The 23,168-nt window shown below is 43.6% G+C and overlaps 1 protein-coding gene across 2 annotated transcripts in view; it reads left to right on the top strand.

The window, feature by feature from the left end:
* Nucleotides 1-23,168, top strand: part of rbm20 (RNA binding motif protein 20) — a 211,241-nt gene that overhangs the window by 122,847 nt on the left and 65,226 nt on the right. Inside the window, exon 1 of one of the 2 annotated variants that reach the window (XM_063071233.1) lies at nucleotides 6,845-7,040. The exons of the other annotated variant lie outside the window; for it this stretch is intronic. The gene's annotated coding sequence lies outside the window, so the exon portion shown is untranslated. Of the gene's footprint in view, nucleotides 1-6,844; nucleotides 7,041-23,168 lie in introns of those variants that run through there. 2 annotated transcript variants of the gene reach the window in all.

The following is a 23,168-nucleotide window of genomic DNA, read 5'->3' as shown; positions in this document are numbered from 1 at the left end:
AGTCGAAATGCACCGATAGAGCTCGTCAGCAGTGGTTGGTAGCTCATCTTGAGAAGGGAAATTTTGACATCAAATCTCTGCTGCCTAGCAGCTATAGACCTACTCATGGGAAAGATTTCAGGAATAAACCTTGAGGAAAATCCCAGAGCTGAAGTCCCGTAGTCAGTGCTACGTGGAGTTCAACATTGTGACTGACAACTCCCGCGACATCGCTGGTGCCAGACTGTAGCAGTTTCTGATGCTCCTTTGGGTTCATCAGCTGAACGGAGAGGGGCAGCCTTTTACTCTCCACATTGTACTGCCCTGGCTTGCGTATACAAGCCCCAACCAGCATAGACCTCATCAATCTCAGCAGTAATTTTCCTCATTGAATCATTCAGAAACCAAAGTAAATTAGCATATTACTCACAATCAGGTTGAATATCTCTGACATATGTTGTGAAATTTGTTGTATTCTAGCAGTACAGTGAAATACTGTAAGTACTAAAATTACTATAAGTAACAGTAAGAAATATACAAAATAAATAGAGAGTGCAAAGAGATAGCAAGTGTGGGATAGTGTTGATGGGCCATTTCGAAATCTGATGGTGGAGGAAAAGGAGCATTGAGTGAGGGTCTTCCGGTTCCAATACCTCTTTGCTGATGGTAGCAATGAGAAATTGCATGTGCTGAATGGCGAAGGTGGATGTCACCTTCTTCACCAGCTGGAGATGTCCTTGATGGTGGGGAGGGTTTGTGCTCATGATGGAGCTGAATGAGTTATCAAACCTCTGTAGTCTCCTTCGATCCTGTGCATTGGAGCTCTCCACAGTACATCTGTAGAAATCTGCTGGCGTCTCTGATAACATACTAAATCTCTTCTAACTCCAAATGAAATATGGCCACTGGGATGCTTCCTTCCTGATTGTATAAATATGGAGGGCCCAGGGTAGATAATCTGAAATGTTGATGCCCAATAACCTTAAGCTACTCATTCTTTCCACTTCCGACCCCTCGATGAGGACTGAAACAATGCAGAAAATCACTATTACATGCTGCATGGAAATAGGAACTTTGGCCCATCTAGCTTGTGCTGGGCATCAACTGCCCACTTACACTAATCCTACGTCAATACAACTTTTGAAGTCACTTTGTGAAATATCACGCTCTTGTTCAGCACACTGACAAAAATGCTGGCAATGACAACATCTAAATAGAGGCAAATTTTCTCTAACATCCGTTTTGTGACCCTCCAAAGAGAAGCTTTTTATAGGCACAAAGGCACCAAGGCTTTAAGATACAGTATTATCAAGTATTTAATGAACAAATAAATTGGTTATTGTGCACAAGCAGATAGAAATTATTCTATAAATGTTTCTTGGAGACACTTAATTCATTTCTAGCGATTTAGTCTGGATGACTTAAAGTGCTGAATTAGACATCGATTTAGAAATGTGTCATTTTGTGATCAATCTGTACCAGCCTGCACTCCTACAGATATCAAAGCAAATTTTGGAATGGACAGAAAATAATTATCTTCTACAATGTTGCTAAATTCTTCCCTTCAAGCGAGTCTCATTGTTTAGCAATCTGCAATTATTTTTAACCAAGAAAATGACAGGCAATTCAATCAGAAAACCAGTGGAATTTTCAGCTCAGTTTATTGCCCAGGTATCTGACTGCACCCAAATTTGAAAAGTTGTCTACTTTCAGCTTGTTCTTTGTAGGATATTGGTTGAAGGATAAATATTGAATGGGGAGAACTTTCTGTTGCTGTTTGTAAAAACATTTTACAGGGTCTTTTATTCCTGTCCGAGAGGGCATGTGGAAAATAAATCCTCATTAGAAAGCTGGCACCTCATGTTCAATCCCTTCCTCATCTCATGGAAACAAATTACATCCTGATGGGAAACAAAAGGTGGAAAATAGTTGTAGACCAGTCCAAGATTTATGGAATGAATAGTACCAAGGACATTTGGTTGAACATTTGAATATATGAAGGACTGCTGTCTGTATAACAGATTCATTGACTAAATAAGGGGAGGTTCCAGTCCAAGGTAGTGCTACACTATGTAGAGGGCATTAACAGATGTACAGTAGTAAATCTTCCTGTAGCACATGCCCACTGTGAATATAGCACAGTGATTGGAGCTCCGAAAATAAAACCACAAAGGTGCCAGAAAGTAGCATGAAACCACAGAGGGGATTGCAATTATAACACTTTATGTGCAGCACTAAGTCCCGCCAGTACAAGGAAGGGCAACTATCCATGATACTTATTGTAAAGAATAATAGCCAATCATTAAGTCATCTTTATTAGGGATAACATTTATTATTTTGTAACAATGAGAGATACCCATATATCAGAGATATTATTTTCCATGGATTTTCAATGTTTACATTACTAAGGGTTCTAATTGACAAAAGGCATGAGGTTAAATAAAGATTAGCAGAATAGGCCTACATTATTCATTGTATCCATGATGGCAAATAGTGAAGGAGAATTAATTTGAATTGCTGTTCTAATATCTCAGTTAATGGTCTCGCCAAGGTGACTCTAAGGTACCTTACTGCTGTTCAATTGTCTTTATTGCTCCTTAAAATTTATGTCCTCAGTATTTTTTGATTTGCACAGCTTGAATTCTTTTGCATATTTGTTTGTCAGTTTTTAAAAATAAATTCTAGTATTTCTTTATTTTCCTGTAGATGCCTGCAAGAATCTTTCAGTATTTACATGAAATTAAAGAAATACACATACATATATGATAATTAATTTTACTTTGACTTTCATTTGTGTGCATATTTTCCCTCTGTGCTTCCCTGCTGACTCTCCTTGCTCGTATCTATGGCGTGGTTTTATGTTACACAAGTGTCCATACTTGGCTTTCTCCACCATTGTCTATCCAAGCCTGGATATACTCAGATGGATTCATTCCTATCCATTCAGCTGTAGCCAAAGAATTGCCAGTAACATTTCTTCCTGCTTTTCATCATTATCTCTTTGGTCCCCTGTTACTCATCCACACGCTGCTCTCAATGACACCATTAGAAACCACATCTGGTTTCCACCTATATTCTCATAGTTCAACGTTAAAAATTAATTGCTATCGAAGTGCATATACATTACCATTTATGTACTACTCTGAGATTCATTTTCTTGTAGAGATTTACAGGAATAAAATAAATACAATAGAACTTACAAAAAAAAACATACAGACTGACAAACAAGCAACGTCTAAGAGAAGACAAACTGTGCAAATAAAAAATCTGTATCCGAGTTTGAGTCTGAATACGAGTCTGAATCTGGGTCTGAGTCTGGGTCTGAGTCTGAGTCTAGGTCTGAGTCTGAGTCTGGGTCTGAGTCTGAGTCTGTGTCTGAGTCTGGGGCCTCCGTCAGTCAGAATTGACCATGGATATTGCATTCTAGCTGTCTAGATATGCAAGCCTGGGAAGTATCTGTCAACGCACCTGATTAACCAAAAGGAACGGCAGAGACCGATACAGTTTGGTCCCAGCAGCGTCGCAGGAGTTGCCAGTCAGTGTTGAACTCAACATAGGACTGCCTTAGAGACTCCAGCTCTGGAATTTTTCCTCATGTTTTACTCCCGAAGCCTTCCCCATCAGGGGCAGCAGAGGTTGGAGATCTGAGTTTTCCTTCTTCTAGGTGAGCTGCTAACGATGGCTGATGAACCCCATCTGCCTAAAGCAACTGGTTTTAAGGCACCAGTAAGCTGCCTTCGTCCCATCTCCTGTCAGTCGAAAAGGATCCACTGGGCTTAGTAGCTAAGCCACATGTGAAGGGCAGGTTGTCAGAGGCATGTTTGAGATGCATGTCATTAAGAGCATTGAATAGGTAGTGGGAGCTAATCCCCATTACCACCCCTGGCTATAACAACCTTAATACTGAGAAAATGAATTGTAGGGTCCTTGAAAGTGAGTCTGTAGGTTGTGGAATTGGTTCAGCATTAAGGTGAGTGAATTATCCACACTGCTTATAGGGTAATAACTGTTCCTGAGCCTGATAGTGTGGAACCTAAGGCTCCTGTACCTCGTGCCATGAAATGAGAAAAGAACATGGCCTGAGTAGTGTAGGTCTGTGATGATGGATGCCACTATCTTGTGGCAGTGCTCCATGTAAATGCTTTCAGTAGTGGGAAGGGCTTTGACTGTGATGGTCTGGGTCATGTCCACCTCTTTCTGTTATATTTTCCGTTCCTGGGCATTGGCATTTCCATATCAGGCTGTGATGCAACCAGTAAGGATATCTCCACTGTACCGATGACAATCTTATCATCATTCTCTGGGGAATTCAGGGAAGAGGATGGTGATATTCGAAACCTATTGATATTACAAAAGAGGAAGTGTTGCTAATGTTCAGTGCATAGAAATGAGTATATTCCCAGGGCCTGAGCAGATATCATGGGCCCTAGCAGAGACTCTTGTATCTTCCTTCGTCACGGGTGAGGCACTGGAAGATTAGAAGTTGGCTAATGTTGTTTCTTTCTTTAAGAACTGCAAAAAAAGGCCAGAGGCCTGCAGGCTGGTGTGCCGAGCGTTAGTCATCACATCATCATCATGTGCCGTACTGTATGACATGGGCAATCATGGTCTTGACCATGATTATTTGTGGCAAATTTTTTACAGAAGTGGCTTGCCATTGCCTTCTTCAGGGCAGTATCTTTACAAGATGGGTGACCCCAGCCAGTATCAATACTCTTCAGAGATTGCCTGCCTGGTGTCAGTGGTTGCATAACCAGGACTTGTGATATACGGCCATCCGCTACCTGCTTCCATGACTTCATGTGACCCTGTCTGGAGGACTAGGCAGGTGCTACACCTTGCCCAAGGGTGAGGGAAAGAGTGCCTTACACCTCCCTTGTTAGAGATGTATCGCTACCCTGCCACCCCTAACATCAGTGGTGGGATGATTACTGGAGGTGAATGTCCCTACTCCTAAACTTGATGCCCTGGCTATTGAAAGCCACCATTCTACAATTCTTCTTCACCAACCCATCTACTTGTGCACCTGTCTTTACTTGTGCTCCCAGGTCTCTCTGGTCCACAACACTCATCTGTGTCCTGCCATTCACAGTACCCTGGTCTGTATCATCTCACACCTATCTAAGCAGAAATCCTTTTACCATTCCCTAAGTGATTGTAACCTGCTTCACAACCCAAAGGAGTACAAACTTGCTAACTGTGCCATGTGCAGATTAGTGTAATGCAATAACACAGAGGAAAGGGAAATGCTAAAGTGACGACAACTGAAGGGATGAAGGGATGTGAGGATGTGGCAGCTCCTCTGGGAAGGGGATATGAAAGAGCTGATTGGTTCAGAAGTCTGATCACAGTGGGGAAGGAGCTGTTCTTGAGCGTAGTCATCCAGGCTTTCAACCTCCTGTATCTTTCCCACTTGGAGTACTGTGCTCAGTTCTGGTCGCCTCACTACAGGAAGGATGTGGAAGCCATAAAACGGGTGTAGAGGAGATTTACAAGGATGTTGCCTGGATTGGGGAGCATGCCTTATGAGAATAGGTTGAGTGAACTTGGCCTTTTCCCCTTGGAGTGACGGAGGATGAGAGGTGACTTGATAGAGGTGTATAAGATGATGAAAGGCATTGATCGTGTGGATAGTCAGAGGCTTTTTCCCAGGGCTGAAATGGTTGCCACAAGAGGACACAGGTCTAAGGTTCTGGGGAGTAGGTACAGAGGAGATGTTAGGGGTAAGTTTTTTACTCAGAGAGTGGTGAGTGTGTGGAATGGGCTGCTGGCAACAGTGGTGGAGGTGGATACAATAGGGTCTTTTAAGAGACTTTTAGATAGGTACATGGAGCTTAGCAAAATAGGGGGCTATAGGTAAGCCTAATAATTTCTAAGGTAGGGACATGTTCGGCACAACTTTGTGGGCTGAAGGGCCTGTATTGTGTTGTAGGTTTTCTATGTTACTATGTTTCTATGTTTCTCGCAGAATGGAAAAGGGAGAACCTGGGCGATCCTGTCAGCCTTCCTGATCCAACATACCATGAAGATGTAGCCATGGATTTCTATCTCATCCAAGGCATGTTTCACCTCAGTATGAGAACAGTCACAAGCCATTCAGTGCCCCATCAACAATACTGATATTAAACTGCAGCCCATGTTCTTCAGCCCCTGTCTGTCACTCACCCCAGGTAGCTGCACCAAAATACATGAAAATCATTATCCAACAGTTGAGGAAGAGTCCCATTTGCTTCTAGATACTCAATGGATGCATGGGCAAGCAAGTCAAAGCAGAGATTATTGTCATTTGTACAAGTAGATGCAGGTGCAATGAAAAACGTACTTGCAGCACATCACTGGCACGTAGTATTAGAGAAAAAGCATCGACAAGAGAAATATAAATTAAAAATCATTATGCAAGAATGAACACAATTAGAACCAAAAAAATCCATTGTGCTGCAAGTGTGGCTACACAGGGCAGTGATTAGTTAGGTACAAATTGGTTCAAAAACCCATTCGGGGAAGACAAGTTGCTGTTCTTCAAGCTGGTGGTGCTGACTTCAGGCTCTGTACCAACTACCCGGAGTGGTTGCTAGAAGAGGGTGGAGTCTTTGATGCTGGACGTTGGCTTCTTGAGACAGTGCAATTAAGGACGGGAAGCAACTCTGATATCTGGTTGACGTGAGATTACTGGTCTTGTGGCATGGCTCTGACATCGCATCACGAGAACGATGAGAACAGAAGGCGAAAGCATTCAGCTGGCACTTAAATGACATTTAAGTGCCGACTGTGTAATGCAACAAACATTACTTCAGATTCCTGAAGACATGTGATCGGTTTTAAAGCGTGCCCCCACCTCTCCCGTTTCCTGTCCCCCCGCACCGATCTGTGGTGTATTCCGCAAATGCAAATGCTACTGTGTGTGCAGAGAGGCTTCAGGATTTATTGCTGCGAATCCTAAATTGAGTTAGGTTGCGGGTGGGGCATGAGATTGGATGTGGGGGCACTGCAACATTCGGGATGGATTTAAACATTGAACTGCGTCACCAAAAGTGATTTCAAGCCCGTTACACAACAAAACGGTAAGACTGCCTGCCCTTCAATGAAAATGTGCCACTTTTAAGAAAGTCACTTTGATTGCCTTCCAACGAAGTAGTCTGCATTTATTGCTGAGTCGATGTCAGTCAGATTGTCATTGCCGTACTAAAGGAAATAGTGTGTCCATTGGGTCGATTCGCATGGACATGAATATTATGACTGTCCAGTTAAATCTGGCAGTGTTTACACCGGACAAAGGGCGCTTTTGTTCCCGGCACGGCCATGTTCGATTCAATGCCGCGTTTAGTAAAGGAGAAACTTAACTGCCTTTAGAACTTCATTTATTGCTACATTATAGTTCAAATAGACAGAAAGAACGGCGAAACATTAATATCCTTCCATTACAATAACTGATTTTGTTTTGTATGAATTTTCACCTCCAGTTTATTACTTGGAAGGAAAGTACCCTTGGTAACTCCGCGCAGCGTAGCTGCCGATCCTTATTTATCAAATAGCGTATTCTCATGTGAGTGCGAAATGATAGTTACCAAATATAAGGAGTCTTATAACACGTTCAAAAAGAGTTTGCAGCCGGTCAGGTACTTTTAAAGTTTGGTCACTATTACGACACAGGAGCAGAAAAGATTCCATATTTATATAACACCTTTTCATAGTTAGGGAACAGGGCAGACAATCGAGTCATAGGAATTTGCCATAAATAGCAACGGGATAATAACCAGATGATTTTCTTTTTGTGGGGGAAAGAGTACAAACTGGACGTGATTCCTAACTGTCCTTTAGGAATGGTGCCAACATCTTCATTTGTCAGTAGAAAGGTGCCTCACTGCTCTCATCTTCAAAGGAAGATCTCAGTATAAACACAAGAGACGAGGTTTTGCAGATGCTGGAAATCTTGAGCAAAGCGCACAAAATGCTGGAGGAACTCAGTAGGTGTCACAATGGCGGGGGCATTGGGAGCAAGGGTGAACCCAAACGCAGGACACATCTTGTGAGGTTACTTCGATTTAGTTTATTGTTCGATACCAGGAGAGCAAGGCAGGAGCCGGAGTAGCGAACTGGACAAGGACTGAGGACTACGACGAGGCTGGGACCAAGCGTCTGGGCTTGGACTCGGAATCGGCTCCCAGAACTAGAGGAGGCATGAAGAGGCTAGGGTATGGACTCCAAGCCCGAGACTGGGCAAGGACCCAGTACCTGGGTCTTGCTTCGGGCTCGGACCCCAGAACCAGGCATGGACACGACATGGGCTAGGGAGAGGAGGAACATGGAAAACAGAGCCTCAGTCTCGGGAGAGCAGGTACATGGAACCATAGACACATACACAGAACAGAGTCGGGACCCCTCCTTGGGTACAGGACATAGGGCCGGGACTCATGACTCTCCGGGGGGCAACGGCCAGACTTACCCTACGGAGGCGAGAACAGGACAAGACCAACACGAAAGCACACTAGACAGTGCCTATCTAGCTCCGGTGATGGAACTAGACCGAAGTGCAGACGAGGGCTAGAGGCGAGAGGGGCAGAGAAGGGATTCAGACAAGGGGGTAGGACAGGAATCACAGACCGCCAGGACCAGGACTTGACTTGGAGCCTCCGGGTACTGGCGAGCTCTCGACTCGGCCCGAGAACAGTAGACAGCAGGTTAACTAACGGACCCAACTCGATGAGGAAACTTTGCAGGCAGGCTTTGGCGAGGTAACGGGACAGGGTTGCTCCGGTAAGGAAAGACGAATTACCGGCACTTGCTTCAGCAGAGACTAGGCTTGCTCTAGCCAGATGACTTTGCAAACACTGCCACACCGAACGCTGAAAGCCGGAGACTATAAACTACCGGTTCAGCCGAGCGTTAATTGCCTCTAATCACCAAAGTCGAGGGACACGGGAAAACAGGGAATCAACGGTCCGGATCGTAACATAAACAAGGTAAATTTAAAGGGACCCCGATCCGGACCATGACAGTAGGTCAGGCCGCATCTATGGTAGGGAAATCTGTGGGACCAACGTAAACACAAGAGTGGCTTTTGCACATGAACTTTCAGTCCCAAAACATTGAAGAGCCAAAAACATCCTTCAACGATGGAACCTTGAAACTGGAGTTTTGGGCCCCATATCTAAGAACGCGCTGATTAGAGATGGTCTGGATGAATTTTACGAGAATGACTCTGGGGATGAAAGGGTTAATGTATGAGGAGCGTTGATGGCCCTGTGCTTGTACTCGCTGTAGTTTAGAAGGTCAAGAGGAATCTCATTGAAACCTACTAAATATTGAAAGACCTGGACAGAACGGATATTCCTAGTGGTGGGAGAGTCTAGGATCAGAGGGCATGATAACACCTCTGTCTCTTTGCAACTGAGATATCCTTATACCACGGAGACCTTCCTTCAGCCAGTGGTTTGTGAACCTGTGGAATTCATTGCCACAGGTGGCTGTGGAGGCCAAATCATTGGGTATAACCAAAACGAAGGCTGATAGGGTTCTTAATTAGAGGAAGGCATTGCGAATAACATCAGCAAGTTTGCTGATGATACTAAGCTGGGTGGCAGTGTGACATGTGATGAGGATGTTAGGAGAATTCAAGGTGACTTTGATAGGCTGGGTGAGTGGGCAGAAACTTGGCAGATGGTGTTTAATGTGAATAAGTGTGAGGTTATTCACTTTGGGAGCAAGAACAGGAAGGCAGATTATTATCTGAACTGTGTGGAGTTAGGTAAGGGAGAAATACAAAGATATCTAGGAGTACTTGTTCATCAGTCTCTGAGGGTGAATGAGCAAGTGCAGCAGACAGTGAGGAAGGCTAATGGAATGTTGGCCTTTACTACAAAGGGAATTGAGTACAAGAGCAAGGAAATCCTTTTGTATTTGTACAGGGCCCTGGTGAGACCACACCTGGAGTATTGTGTGCAGTTTTGGTCTCTAGGGTTAAGGAAGGACATCCTGGCTGTGGAGGAGGTGCAGTGTAGGTTCACTAGGTTAATTCCTGGGATGTCCGGACTGTCTTACACAGAGAGGTTAGAGAGACTGGGCTTGTACACGCTGGAATTAAGGAGATTGAGGGGGGATCTGATTGAGACATATAAGATTATTAAGGGATTGGACAAGATAGAGGCAGGAAATATGTTCCAGATGCTGGGAGAGTCCAGTACCAGAGGGCATGGTTTAAGAATAAGGGGTAGGTCATTTAGGACAGAGTTGAGGAGGAACTTCTTTTCCCAGAGAGTTGTGGAGGTGTGGAATGCGCTGCCTCAGAAGACAGTGGAGGCCAATCCTCTGGATGCTTTCAAGAAGGAGCTAGATAGGTATCTTATGGATAGGGAAATCAAGGGTTATGGGGACAAGGCAGGAACCGGGTATTGATAGTAGATGATCAGCCATGATCTCAGAATGGCGGTGCAGACTCGAAGGGCTGAATGGTCTACTTCTGCACCTATTGTCTATTGTCTATTGTTCTTAATTAGTAAGGACGTCCAAGGTTACGAGATGAACGCAGGAAAATGTGTCATGGTCCGGTCCGTTAACTACTCATTTCAGTTAATTTCCTTTTCCCCATGTTCCACTAGGCTCCTTGATTAGGGCACCTGATCTTCTTCCAAACCAGCAGGATAAACACCCCGGCTTACAGCTACTCAGGGCTGGTCCGTCACCGTAGCCAGGGCTGCGATGAATATTCCAAGCCGCCAAGAATAAGGGACCGTCTTCATGAGCTTCTCCGTGTCAAGATTCATATTGTCTGTTGTTGTTTGTTTTTGTCGTCTCGTGTCCGGCTGCGTGTTGCCAGCCGTTTTGCAGCTGCTCCGAGCGGGGATGCGAGTGGTCTGACGTTGTTTTGTTTTGAAGGCTCCGAGTCCCAGTCCAAGTCAAGGCTTCGTGTCCAGTCAAGTGATTGCCGGCCATTTGTGCTTCATGAGCTTCTCCGTGTCAAGATACGTATTGTCTGTTATTGTTTGGTTTAGTCGTCTCGTTTCCAGCTGAGTAGGTCCGGCCATTTGCCGCTACTCCGAGTTGGGAATTCTGTCTCTCCATGTCCAAGTTCAGGCTCGAGTCCAAGTCAAGTCCAAGTCCATCTCCATGTCTGTGTCCTGCACTTGGGTCCATTTCCTCCCAAACACCACATTGCAACAAAACAGGGTTGAGAGGGAATAATAACTCAGCCGTGATTGAATGTCAGAGCAGACTCGATGACTCCAATGGCCCCATTCTGCTCTTGTGTCTTACAGTTTTGTTGTCAGACTTCCAAAGCATGCTCACTCTTTTAATCAACATAGCAAAATACGGCTGCTATAACGTTCACATAGGATCCTTTCTATCTACCACTGACAGCAGATCAGGTCTCAGACTCATTCACACAGCTCCCTCCATCTATGTTTCGAGGTTTTACTGGGTTTTCAATCCGCAACCTTCTGACCAGGGCGTGAGGCACATCTGATATGAACTGTTGAAAACAATTAGTCGTTTGAAGCCTTTCCTCCATGTGGAAGCCCAGGGAAAGGATTTTTCATATTAAAATAATTAAAAAGTAGACATGTGTCTTTGGTCAACACATGGACTAAACAGCGGTCTGGCAGCATCTATAGAGGAAAACTGACAGTTAATGTTTCAGATTGATACGTTTCATCAGGATAGATGTCTTTCATCACCCACGGAAAGAAGCTGCCCTTCCAAAGCTTAGTTCCATAGTCTAAAATGGGATTCCATTTCAGAAGTACGCTACCATATGTGCGTTCCCTAATGGAGTGGTTCCCAATCTCCGATACCAGTCGAATATCGCAACCGCGATAATCGCCTTTGATCTGGGCTGACATTTATGTGCCGGGCGGCACCTAATTAATTGGCTTGTTTATTTTGGCTTTTTTCTTAAAGATGTACTGGGTGCATCCTGGCTACCACTACACCACTGCATGCTTCGCTTATCAGTCCGCGACCCGGAGGTTGGGGACCACTGTGCTAATGGACAGACATAGTCCTCAAATGATTCCCACCAACTGGTGCCTGGCCTTTCTGAGTGTTTGCAGCATTTTCTATCTTGTTTCGGATTTTCAACATCTGTGTTAAACCTCCCAGAATACTGTACCTGTCTGTAAAATCATTTTCTTCTTAGGTAGCCACTCAGGATTGAGGGCGATTTGTTTCCACTTCATTTCTAAGGAGTGAAAGATGTTTATGCACCAATAAGTGCTGACTGATAATCACCAGCTACCGTGTCATCTTATTAGACTGAAAGGAGGTCCAAGATGATTGGGCATAAAGTATATAGGCAGACAGTCAGACAGACAGACAGACACACACACACACACACACACACAGACACAAGACATAGAGACAGACAGACACAAACACACACACACAACACACACAGACACATACACAACACACACATAGACAGACACAGAGACAGATAGACACACAGACACACACACATAGACAGTCACAGAGACAGACACAGACACAGATACACACACACCACACTCAGACAGAGAGACACAGACACACACATACGCACACAGACACATACACAAACACACACACACAGATACATGCACATAGACAGACATACACACAAACACACAGACACACACATATCACACACACTGATAGATAGACACACACACACACACACACACACACAAAAGGTTCTGCAGATGCAGGAAATCTTGAACATCACAAAATGGAGGAACTCAGCATGAGACAGCATCTATGGAGGGGAATAAATAGTCAACGTTTGAGGTCAAGACTCTTTCCTTTGCCTTGAAAATAGATGAAGATGTTATAAATGATAAATAAATCTGAGTCTAAAGTAAAAGAAAACAACCCAGAAAATGCTGGAACCTCCTTCAGCAGGTCAGGCTGCATCAGTGGACAAAGAAACAGAGTTAATAGCTCAGGACAAACTCCCTTCATCCTTTGGCTTCCTTCTTTGCCGCCGCCTCCCTACTTGTCTTCCTTGTTTCAAACCCTGTTCCTCATGGTTTGTGAGCAACAATCGAGCCATATCATTCTGGCTGGTGTTTGTCAGTCACTGGTGAAGTAATATGTCAAGTACAAAGGAATGTCTTAAATTGGTCAATGGGCTATCTACAGTGTATTGAAATACTAACTTTGATTTACTTGTGGCATTCTGTTCCCTCCCAAGCCTGACTCCTGTCATCTTGGGGCATGGCAGAGTATGTGAAAAATCTCGACAATGTAAACATTGCTGATCTAATTGAGTCAGCTTGCATTATCACATGAATGGTTGAAGAGCCAGTGAACGATGGCCACTGTGACTCAAACACGTGGATGAGCACAGTGGAAGAAAACCTTTACATAATGCGTTTTGTAACTGGCCTACCAAATGGAAGTGATGTTGATGTAATATTGCTGGCAAAACTACCAACTTGGTAGCTAAAGGCCATTGTGTCAGTGCTCCAGTATGTATCAACGTCATTTCTCCATTCTCCATCAATCAAAGTCAATGTCATCACGTGATGCTGTTTGACTTGCCTGTGTGTGATCGATAAAGAGTGAAATGCATTTATTACTGTTCCTGGGTCATATCACATTTACTGGGCATCTCCAGCCATGAGTCATTCTTGCTCAGCATCTTCTGTTATTCCCTATACATTGTTCCTTTGGGAGAAGCGGGAATGGGAAAATCCACTTCATCTCGGAAGCCACCATCAGCAGTCATTTAATCAGCAATAATGTTTTGACAGTGCAGTTCTGGGCTAATATGACACTAAGGTGTGTCACCTGCTCAGTTTTTATCAGTTGGCATCCCACCCTTCCATCAGTCCTCTTATCCAGTGAGATACTGACCATACCGATGCGCTATCTAACATCTCCCATCAGATGTTCTCGACTTTATACCACTTACAAAGATCCCCGAATCTCTGATTGACCCAGTTCCCAATCTAGAGCTCTCTGTCTCTGTTTCACCCCACACCCACTTATAGTCATAGTCGTAGTCATACTTTATTGATCCCGGGGGAAATTGGTTTTCGTTACAGTTGCACCATAAATAATAAATAGTAATAGAACCTTAAATAGTTAAATAGTAATATGTAAATTATGCCAGTAAATTATGAAATAAGTCCAGGACCAGCCTATTGGCTCAGGGTGTCTGACCCTCCAAGGGAGGAGTTGTAAAGTTTGATGGCCACAGGCAGGAATGACTTCCTATGACGCTCTGTGCAGCATCTCGGAGGAATGAATCTCTGGCTGAATGTACTCCTGTGCCCAACCAGTACATTATGTAGTGGATGGGAGACATTGACCAAGATGGCATGCAACTCAGACACTACCGTGAGAGAGTCCAGTTCCATCCCCACAACATCACTGGCCTTACGAATGAGTTTGTTGATTCTGTTGGTGTCTGCTACCCTCAGCCTGCTGCCCCAGCACACAACAGCAAACATGATAGCACTGGCCACCACAGACTCATAGAACATCCTCAGCATCGACCGGCAGTTGTTTTTGCTGATTTCTCCCATGCGGTCACAGGGAGAACGTACAGATTCCTGATAGACAGCGACAGGAATTGAGCCCGTCCCGTGTTGCTGCCACTGTGCTGCCAACCACTATGCTATTGTGATTGCCCAGCAGGCTCTCTAGACTCATTGAACCCAAGTTCCTGACCTTGCCTTCTGCATCACCATCTCCCCACCCACAAGCCTTCCCATCTGGGTCCCACTTTGATGCTGCATGATGCATTTTTATCCCCATAATTCTGCTGTATCCCTTGGAAACACACTAGGCTTTGGGTAGAATCTCTAGGACCTGATACTGTAGTTTTTTAGATTTATATCTGTTACACATGATCTTGCTTTTTGTTATTGTTTTATCTTGTTCTGGATCAATGCTCGGTGTAATGAACTGATCTGTAGGACCAGTATGCAGGGCAAACTTTTTACTGTACCTTGGTAGGTGTGACAGTAATGAACCAATTCCAATTCCAATTCCAATTCATATCCACATAGTTTTAGAGTCTTAGAATCACTCAGCTCAGAAACAGGCCATTCGGCACATCTAATTATTCTGCCTAGTTTTGTTTGTAAAACTTTTACCGAGTTCCTGTACTACCAAGCTGTCCTATTCTCTCCCAACATTTCTAAATGCCATTTATTTATTTTTAATGATGTTTTTGTGTACAGTATACTGTTGGAGCACTGGGTAGCGTAACGGTTTGTACAACACTATTACAGCTCAGGATGTCACGGTTCAGAGTTCAAATTGTGAATGGATTTCCTCCATGTGCTTCAGTTTCCTCACACAAGCCAAAGACTGTTAGTAGCTTCACAAACACGAGAAAATCCGCAGACGCTGCAAATCCGATTTACACACACAAAACGCTGGAGGAGCTCAGCAGGTCAGCCAGCATCTATGGAAAAGAGTAAACTGTTGGTTTCAGGCTAAGACCCTTCTTCAGGACTGGAAAAAAAGACCAGAAGGCAGAGTAAGAAGGTTGGGGGAGAGCCTGTGATCAGGCTAGGGTTAAAATCAGTGGATTGCTGAATGCTGTAGCTTTGCAGGCCAAAGGGCCTGTTCCACACTGTACCTCTAAGTAAATAAATTGTAAATTATAGTAAACTTTTTATGTATTGCACTGCAAAGTGACAATTTCGTGACATATTGTATGTCAGTGATTAAAACAAAACCGATTCTGATTCAGAATTCCAGTTTTGGACTTTGTAACACTGCCCCTTCCCATCTTATTACCAAAACTGACTACTCCCTTGGGAGCTCTGAGCCTGAAAACGACCTTGCAGAGTAAGCACTTGTTTGTACATTTTCGTATTGTTTAGCTCATCACTTTTTTGTCGTGAACACACTGTGTACATCTCCAATATTACATATGATCCCAAATAGTAATCCAGCACCAGCTCAAGTGTTGGACCAGATGGTGGCATTTGCCTGTGTATGTACCTTTGAGACTCCCTTTTTCCTGCAGTCTGCGTGGTATTGCTTTTCTCAAGTCTCCAAGCTGACCCCTCCCTCTATAACTTGAGCATTTGGTGCTTCGCATTTGTCTGTGTGTCATCAGGTTCCTGAGATGTCTTTCTTTTCCTTGCTTTCTATCATGCCACATTCTGTGTCTTCAGGTCTCCTAAAACATAATGCTGCTCCTCTTTCATTAAGCGTGGGGGGTAGGGGTAGGACTAAAAACAGGGAGAAATATTCAAAGTTAAAAGTAGAAGGAGGGTCTAGATAAAGTCTAACCAAGAGAATGGTACAAATCTATCGCTCTCTGCCTGAAGGGTTTTAGAGGCGAAACGCCTCATCTCTTTAAATAGTACTTGGATGTGTACAGTGTACAGAGCAACTATTAGAAGGGAGGATTTAGCCTCTCAGAGGTGTTGCGACTGGCACAAACTAAATGGGCCAAATAGCCTCTCCTCAGCTATAGGGTCTTGCTCTGAAATGTTGACTGTTGATTTTCCTCCACATATCACACAATGTAAGACCATAAGACACAGGAGTAGAATTAGGCCATTTGGCCCATCGAGTCTGGTCCATCAATGCTGATCCATTTCTTTCTCTCCTCAGCCCCACTCCCCATTACCTTTGATACCGTGTCCAATCAAGAACCTATCAAGCTCTGCCTTAATGACCTGACCTTCACAGCTGCCTGTGGTAGTAAATTCTACAAATTCACCACCTTCTGGCTAAAGAAATTTCTCTGCATCTCTGTTTTAAATGGACACCCCTCTATCCTGAGGCCCTCTTGACCTAGACACCCCAGCACAGGAAACATCCTTTCCATATCTACTCTGTCTAGGCCTTTCAACATTCAAAAGGTTTCAATGAGACCCCCCCCACCCCCCATCCTTCCAAATTCCAATGAATACAAACCCCGATCCATCAAGTGTTCCTTGTATGATAACTCTTTCATTCCTGGAATCATCCTTGTGAACCTCCTCTGAACTCTCTCCAATGTCAGCAGATCCAGAACCGAATGCTAACATTGCACTTGCCTTCCTCACCACTGATTCTACCTGCAAGTTAACCTTTCGGGTGTTCTGCACAAGGACTCCTAAGTGCTGGAGGAACTCAGCAGGTCAGGCTGAGTTGATGTTTAAAGAGTAAATAGTTGATGTTTCAGGCCAAGACTCTTCTTCAGGACTGGAAAAAAAGATGAGAAGACAGAGCAATAAGGTGGGGGGGGAGAGGAGGAAGAGGTACAGGGTGGCAGGTGATAGGTGAAACTGGGAGAGAGGAGGGGTGAAGTAAAGGACTGGGAAGATGATTAGTGAAAGAGATAAAGGGCTGGAGAAAGGGGAATCTGATAGGAGAGGGTAGAAGACCATGGAAGAAAGGGAAAGGGGAAGAGCACCAGAGGGCGGTGGTGGGCAGGCAAGGAGATAAATGGAAGTTGCACTTGGAGTTTAAAGAGAATTAGAAAGGTTTGAGGGAAAAATGGAGAGCCATTTAGGAGAGAATGATAAAGTACAGGGGCTTAGAAAATAAAACCACAGACACCAGTGATGGAGCAATTAAATCCAGGATTGGTAAGACACCAGAAGAAAAGAAAACTACCAAAGATGAAGCTTCGATCTAAGTTCAAACCAGGGTTTTTAATAACAATTTATCTTGTTTTATCTTCATTAAAACTTGATTTATTTGTGTAACATTGTCTAAACCTTGTCATTCACACATCTGGGAACGCCAGTCAGGGTTATTGATCAATATGGACTTTGGGACCAGATGGAAAGTGAAAAGTGATTTACTCATGTGCTATCTTGAGAGGCTGGATAAACTTTGGGTGTTTTCTCTGGAGTGGCAGAGGCTGAGGGAGATCTGACAGAGGTTTATAAGATTATGAGAGGCATAGGTAGGGTAGACAGGGAGTATCTATTTCCCAGGGTTGACATGTTTAATACCAGAAGGCATGTATTGAAGGTGAGAGGGGGTAGGTTAAAGGGGATGTGAGGGGTAAGTTTTTACTCAGAAAGTTGTGGAGGCCTGGAATGTGCTGCCTGGTATGGTGGTAGAGACAAATACATTCGAGGCTTTTAAGAGACATTTGGATAAGCACACAGGTATAAGGAAAATGGAGGGATCTGGACATTGTGTAGGTAGGAGGGATTAGTGTTTGCCTATTTTACTTTTCAGCTGGTTCAGCACAACATTGTGGGCTGAATGGCCTGTTCCTGTGCTGTAATCTTCTATGTTCTAACAAGTGGAAATAGGATCAAGAGCTGTTGTGAAGAGCACATATCTCTTTTCATCTTTAATTGCTGCTGTTTCACATATTTATGTAATTACTTTTTCATTATAATAGTGCCTGGAACTATTAAAATAAAATGTATACATATTTTAATATTATATAAAATATATAATATATAATGTAACTGTCGTACATAAACATGCAGCTCACACTTTATGAAAATCTGTCAATATTCAACCATGCCACTCAGGAACTTTTGCTACTATTACTTTGTGAATGCCTGAGCCGGGTCGTAGCTCTATGTGTGACTATACATACTGTGCTTTACACCTCGGCCCCAGAGAAACGATCTTTCATTTTGCTGTATAAATGTAAATTATAGAGTACAATAGATTTGACCTTAATGTCATTTCCAGTACACAAGTGTAAAGGTGATTGAAATAATCTGAATCCAATGCAACACAAAAAAAACAATAAAATAAAGAACACAATAATAAAAAACCCACAATAAATATAAATACATACATAGATAGCTTATATACATAGAGTGATTGTATGTCTGTCCATAAGGTGACGCTGGGCACAGCAGAGTCTGTACATAAGGTGACTCTGACAGGAAATGATAAAGTAGTGGTGGTTGGGAGTGTAGAGGGTTGGGTTAGTGGGTGGAGGTGTTGATCAGCCTCACTGCTTGGGGAGGTAACATTTTTTTGAGCCTGGTGGTCCTGGTGTGGATGCTCTGTAGCCTCCTCCCTGATGGGAGTCGGATAAACACTCCGTGAGCAGGGTGGGTGGGATCCTTCATGATCCTGCTGGCCTTTTTCCAACACCTGATGTGGGTCCTTGATGGTAGGTAGGCTGGTGCCGGTGATGCGTTGGGTCGTTTTAATGACTCGTCGTACAGCCTTCCTGTTCACCGCAGTGCAGCCTGAACTTGGAGCAAGTGTTCGGTACAAACCCCAACACTTATGTAAGGTGGGGAGATCATCAGAAAACCTGACCACACGTGGAACGTAAAGGACCAAACAATATTACTTGGAGGCCTCTGAGCTACTCATGGATCTGTTTCCAGTAATGGGTACATTGAGAGCCTCACTACAATAGTTAGGATCTCAAGAGTTCCTAAGAGATGAAGTCATAATGATATCACCGGGAATGCTGGAGTTCCCTGCAGTGAAAGAAAGTCAACCCTTTTCCTGTTGCCCTTCTGGTAATTAACTGACAATGGAACACATCACGTCAGTCTTGAATCCCGGAAATGAGAAGGTTTTTTAAATCTGATTTTTGGCTACCTATGTAGGTGGTAAGTGGGGCCAGAGTCAGTTTATCCACAATAGTTCCCCCCTATCCCCATGTAATATCCTTCCTTCACAGAATGTTGGTACTCTTTCTTTGTAGCATAGAGACAGCTTTTGCAGCCTCGGTGGGACAAGTTTTACATTGCTTGAATGATGTGCATAACCATCACTGTCATTCAGATGGAATGATTGCAGGCAAGCTCTAATGGGTCAGTAGCAGATTAGCAGGGGTACAGTAGCTTAGTGGTTCAGTGACTGGACCAGTAGCCAGAAGCTTGGGCAACTGATGAAAAGATATGAGTCCAAATCTTGGAGCGGGGGCTCCAAAACTAGTTGGGAAATCCTATTTTAGCGGGAGGGGGAATATAATTCAAGCAATAAAGTAAAGCTGAAATAAAGTTATTTTCTTTGTATAACCTTCAGGGAAGGAAATTGTCCATCATTTATGTGGATTGACTTGCTTACAGTTGCCTATAAACTACCCTGTCAGATGGAGGCATTGGAGGCATTGCGGAAACAGACCATTCCAGCCCAGTGTGCCCACACCACCCAATCACAACTTTATGACCAACTAACCTACTAACCCGTATGCTGTGGGAGGTGGGAGGAAACCCGTGTGATCACACAGAGAGTAGTGGGAATTGAACCCTGGGCACTGGTTCTGTTACAGCCACCCCAAAGGCCTGACATTGTTTCTGTTCAACGTAATTAAAGATGCAAAATACAAGCTGGCTTTACTAATGACGTTCTGATTCTGGGAATAAATTAAACCATTAAAACCCACTGGGGATTTAGCCCAAATGTATTTTGCCCTCTTTATTTACTGATATATGTCTCTATTGTCAGTCTCAATGAGGACATTAGAACATAAGAATGAAACAGGACATTAGACTCCTCAGGCTCAATAAAATGATGGCTGATTGATTACTCCAGCACCTTCCTGCATTAATCCATATTCTGTGATTCCCTTCACAAACAAGAGAAAATCTGCGGATGATGGAAATCCAAGCAACACACACAAAATGAACAAACTTTTAAACTAGCATGGCATCCTCTCTTCCACTGTCTCTGAAGGTTAACCACACCAGTGACCAGAGTCTGTTTGAGATTTGTTGACTCTGAGTAGTGATAGATATTTTAATTGCTTTAAAATGGTTATCTACAATAGAGTCTGTAAATGTAGCTGTGGATTTCAGCTGTAGCAGTCTAAAACGGTAATATGATTTCTATTGGAGCCACTTGCTCGAGTTGCCTTCTTAATGGCACTATGGAACACATTGGTGAATGCCCTGTTGCTGTGGTGTTTTATTAATTCTATTATGGCTATTGGTTTATTGAGTATGACTGCAAGAAAATGAATCTCAGGGTTGTATATGGTGACGTACATATACTTTAATAATAAATTTACTTTGCACTTTGCACTTTCAACTTTGAAGTCTGAAATATAAACAGAAAGAAAAATGTTTTATTCAACAGGTCAGAGAAATAGAAAAAGAGTTTACATTTCAGGTCTGATGACGGATCCCAGGCCTCAAACTTTGACCCTGTTTCTCTCTCCACAGATGCTTCCTGATTTGCTGAGTGTTTGTAGCATTTTTTGTTTTTATTTCAGGTTTCAGGCATCACAGTTTGGTTTAGGTTGAGTTAATGTTTCAGGTTACCATTAATTATAAGAATAGTTTTGTCAGTAGAACTAAAGATTTAGCTTATGAGAACACTCAGTCCTCTTTTATTGTCATTTAGAAATGCATACATGCATTAAGAAATGATACAATGTTTCTCTGGAGTGATATCACAGATAACAGGACAATCCAAAGACTAACACTGACAGAACCACATAATTGTAGCATATAGTTACAGCAGTGCAAAGCAATACTATAATTTGATGAAGAACAAACCATGGGCACAGTAAAAAAAAAGTCTTGAAGTCCCGAGTCGATCGACTCCCGAGTCCCCGATAGCAGGCAGCAAAAGGGAGAAACTCCCTGCCATAAACCTCCAGGCACCGTCAACTTGCCGATGCCTTGGAAGCACCCGATCACAGCTGACACTGAGTCCATCCGTCCAAAAACTCCGAGCTTCCGACCAGTCTCTCCGATACAGCCTCCCGAGCGCCATCCTCTGCCGAGTGCCCTCGACCTCTCCTCAGCTGCTGAAACACGCTAAGCTGAGGATTTCAGGGCCTTCAGCTCTGGAGATTCCGGTTACCACACAGTAGCAGCGGCAGCGAAGTGGGCATTTCAGAAGTTTTCCAGATGTTCCTCCGTGCTCTCACGTCTGTCTCCATCAAATCAGAATTGTGCACGGTCCCCTACTTGACAGATAACAGATATTCATCACCGGAGAGGCCGCACGCCTTCATCATTGAGATCATTATTGAGAGAGGTATAAGGATAAAAATGTGGATGTTGGTCTAAGTTGGTCATCATATTATTTAAAACCTTAGGATTCTACTTTCACAATTAGCAGTAGTGTGATCTCTTGAGTCAAGCATGATTTTCTCCAAATGTACTGTTGGGGATAGGTAGCCGTAGAGGTCAGTCTGGGAACACATAACCGTGATGTTAAGGTGATTCGCTTAGTGGAGAACACCTGTGCGTGACTTTGTTTAACATGGGGAGGCTGGCGCACAGGCAGCCACCTCACAATCCTTGACAGATTGGGGTCAGGACCCAGTGGAATACAAGACAACTGGGGACCCTTCACAGTTGCAGCTTTCCTTCACCTTCACTGCTGTTGTGATGTCTCATCGTCTTCCTCCAGCTCCACCGTTGCGATCTTGGTTGGATTGCTCTTCTTCTAGAACCTGCCCCTTGATTTTACTGGCATGGGTGACCATACCAGGAGATACATGCTAGATGGGTAAAATTCAGATGATATTGTTCTCAAGATCTTAGGAACTTACAAGCCTGTCCACCACGACAAGGTGACAATCATTGCAGAAGGCTTTCACAATTACAATTACATTGCTAATTATAATCCATCCATTTGTGAAAATATTCAGTACCCATTTAATTCAATCTAAATAAACATTTTGTAGGAAATCTTTGGAAGATTTTTGTTTGTTCTTGCCTGTTGTTAACACAAAGCATTCAATACTATAAAGGATCTTGTAACCACAGAAAATTGTTGAATTAAACTTAAGGTTCAAACAGTCAGAATTCTACCCTGGAGCTAAAGCAAACTGTTGGAAGAACTTATGGAAGGAAAGGAATGGTTAACATTTTAAATCAAGACTGAAGGTGTCGAGGGAAGATAGCGGTATATAGAAGTGAGAAGGAGGAGTGAGGCAGAGGGTGGTAAGTGATAGGTGGAACCAAATAAGGAAGGGATGATGGGCAGATGGAATTAGGTGGGGGAGAGACAGATGTAAGAGAGGTGAAACAAGGGAGAATCAAGTCGGGGGGGTAGGTATGTATGTGATGTGAAGGTAGAACTATGTGGGGGAGGGTAATGAGTCAAGCTGGTAGAGGAGGGAGGGAGAGGAGAAGGAATGGATAAGGTGAACAGGAAGAGAGGGCCTGGGTGGATTGGTCAGAGCAGGAAAAGAGCACATTCCTTTTCTTTCCCATTCTCAACAATCCACCTAGATTCTCTCTCCCTTTTTGGCATCTTTTCCATCTGTTCTTCCCTCACCCTGTAACCTTGATTTATTACTCTCCATTGCCAGAAGGTATCTGTTTAATTATTGATTTAATACCAGATGGAGAACT

The sequence above is a fragment of the Mobula hypostoma genome, chromosome 19 (genome assembly GCF_963921235.1).
Source record: "Mobula hypostoma chromosome 19, sMobHyp1.1, whole genome shotgun sequence".
NCBI lineage: Eukaryota > Metazoa > Chordata > Chondrichthyes > Myliobatiformes > Myliobatidae > Mobula > Mobula hypostoma.
The sequence above is the reverse complement of the archived record's forward strand: the minus strand, read 5'-3'. Positions and strand labels throughout refer to the sequence as shown.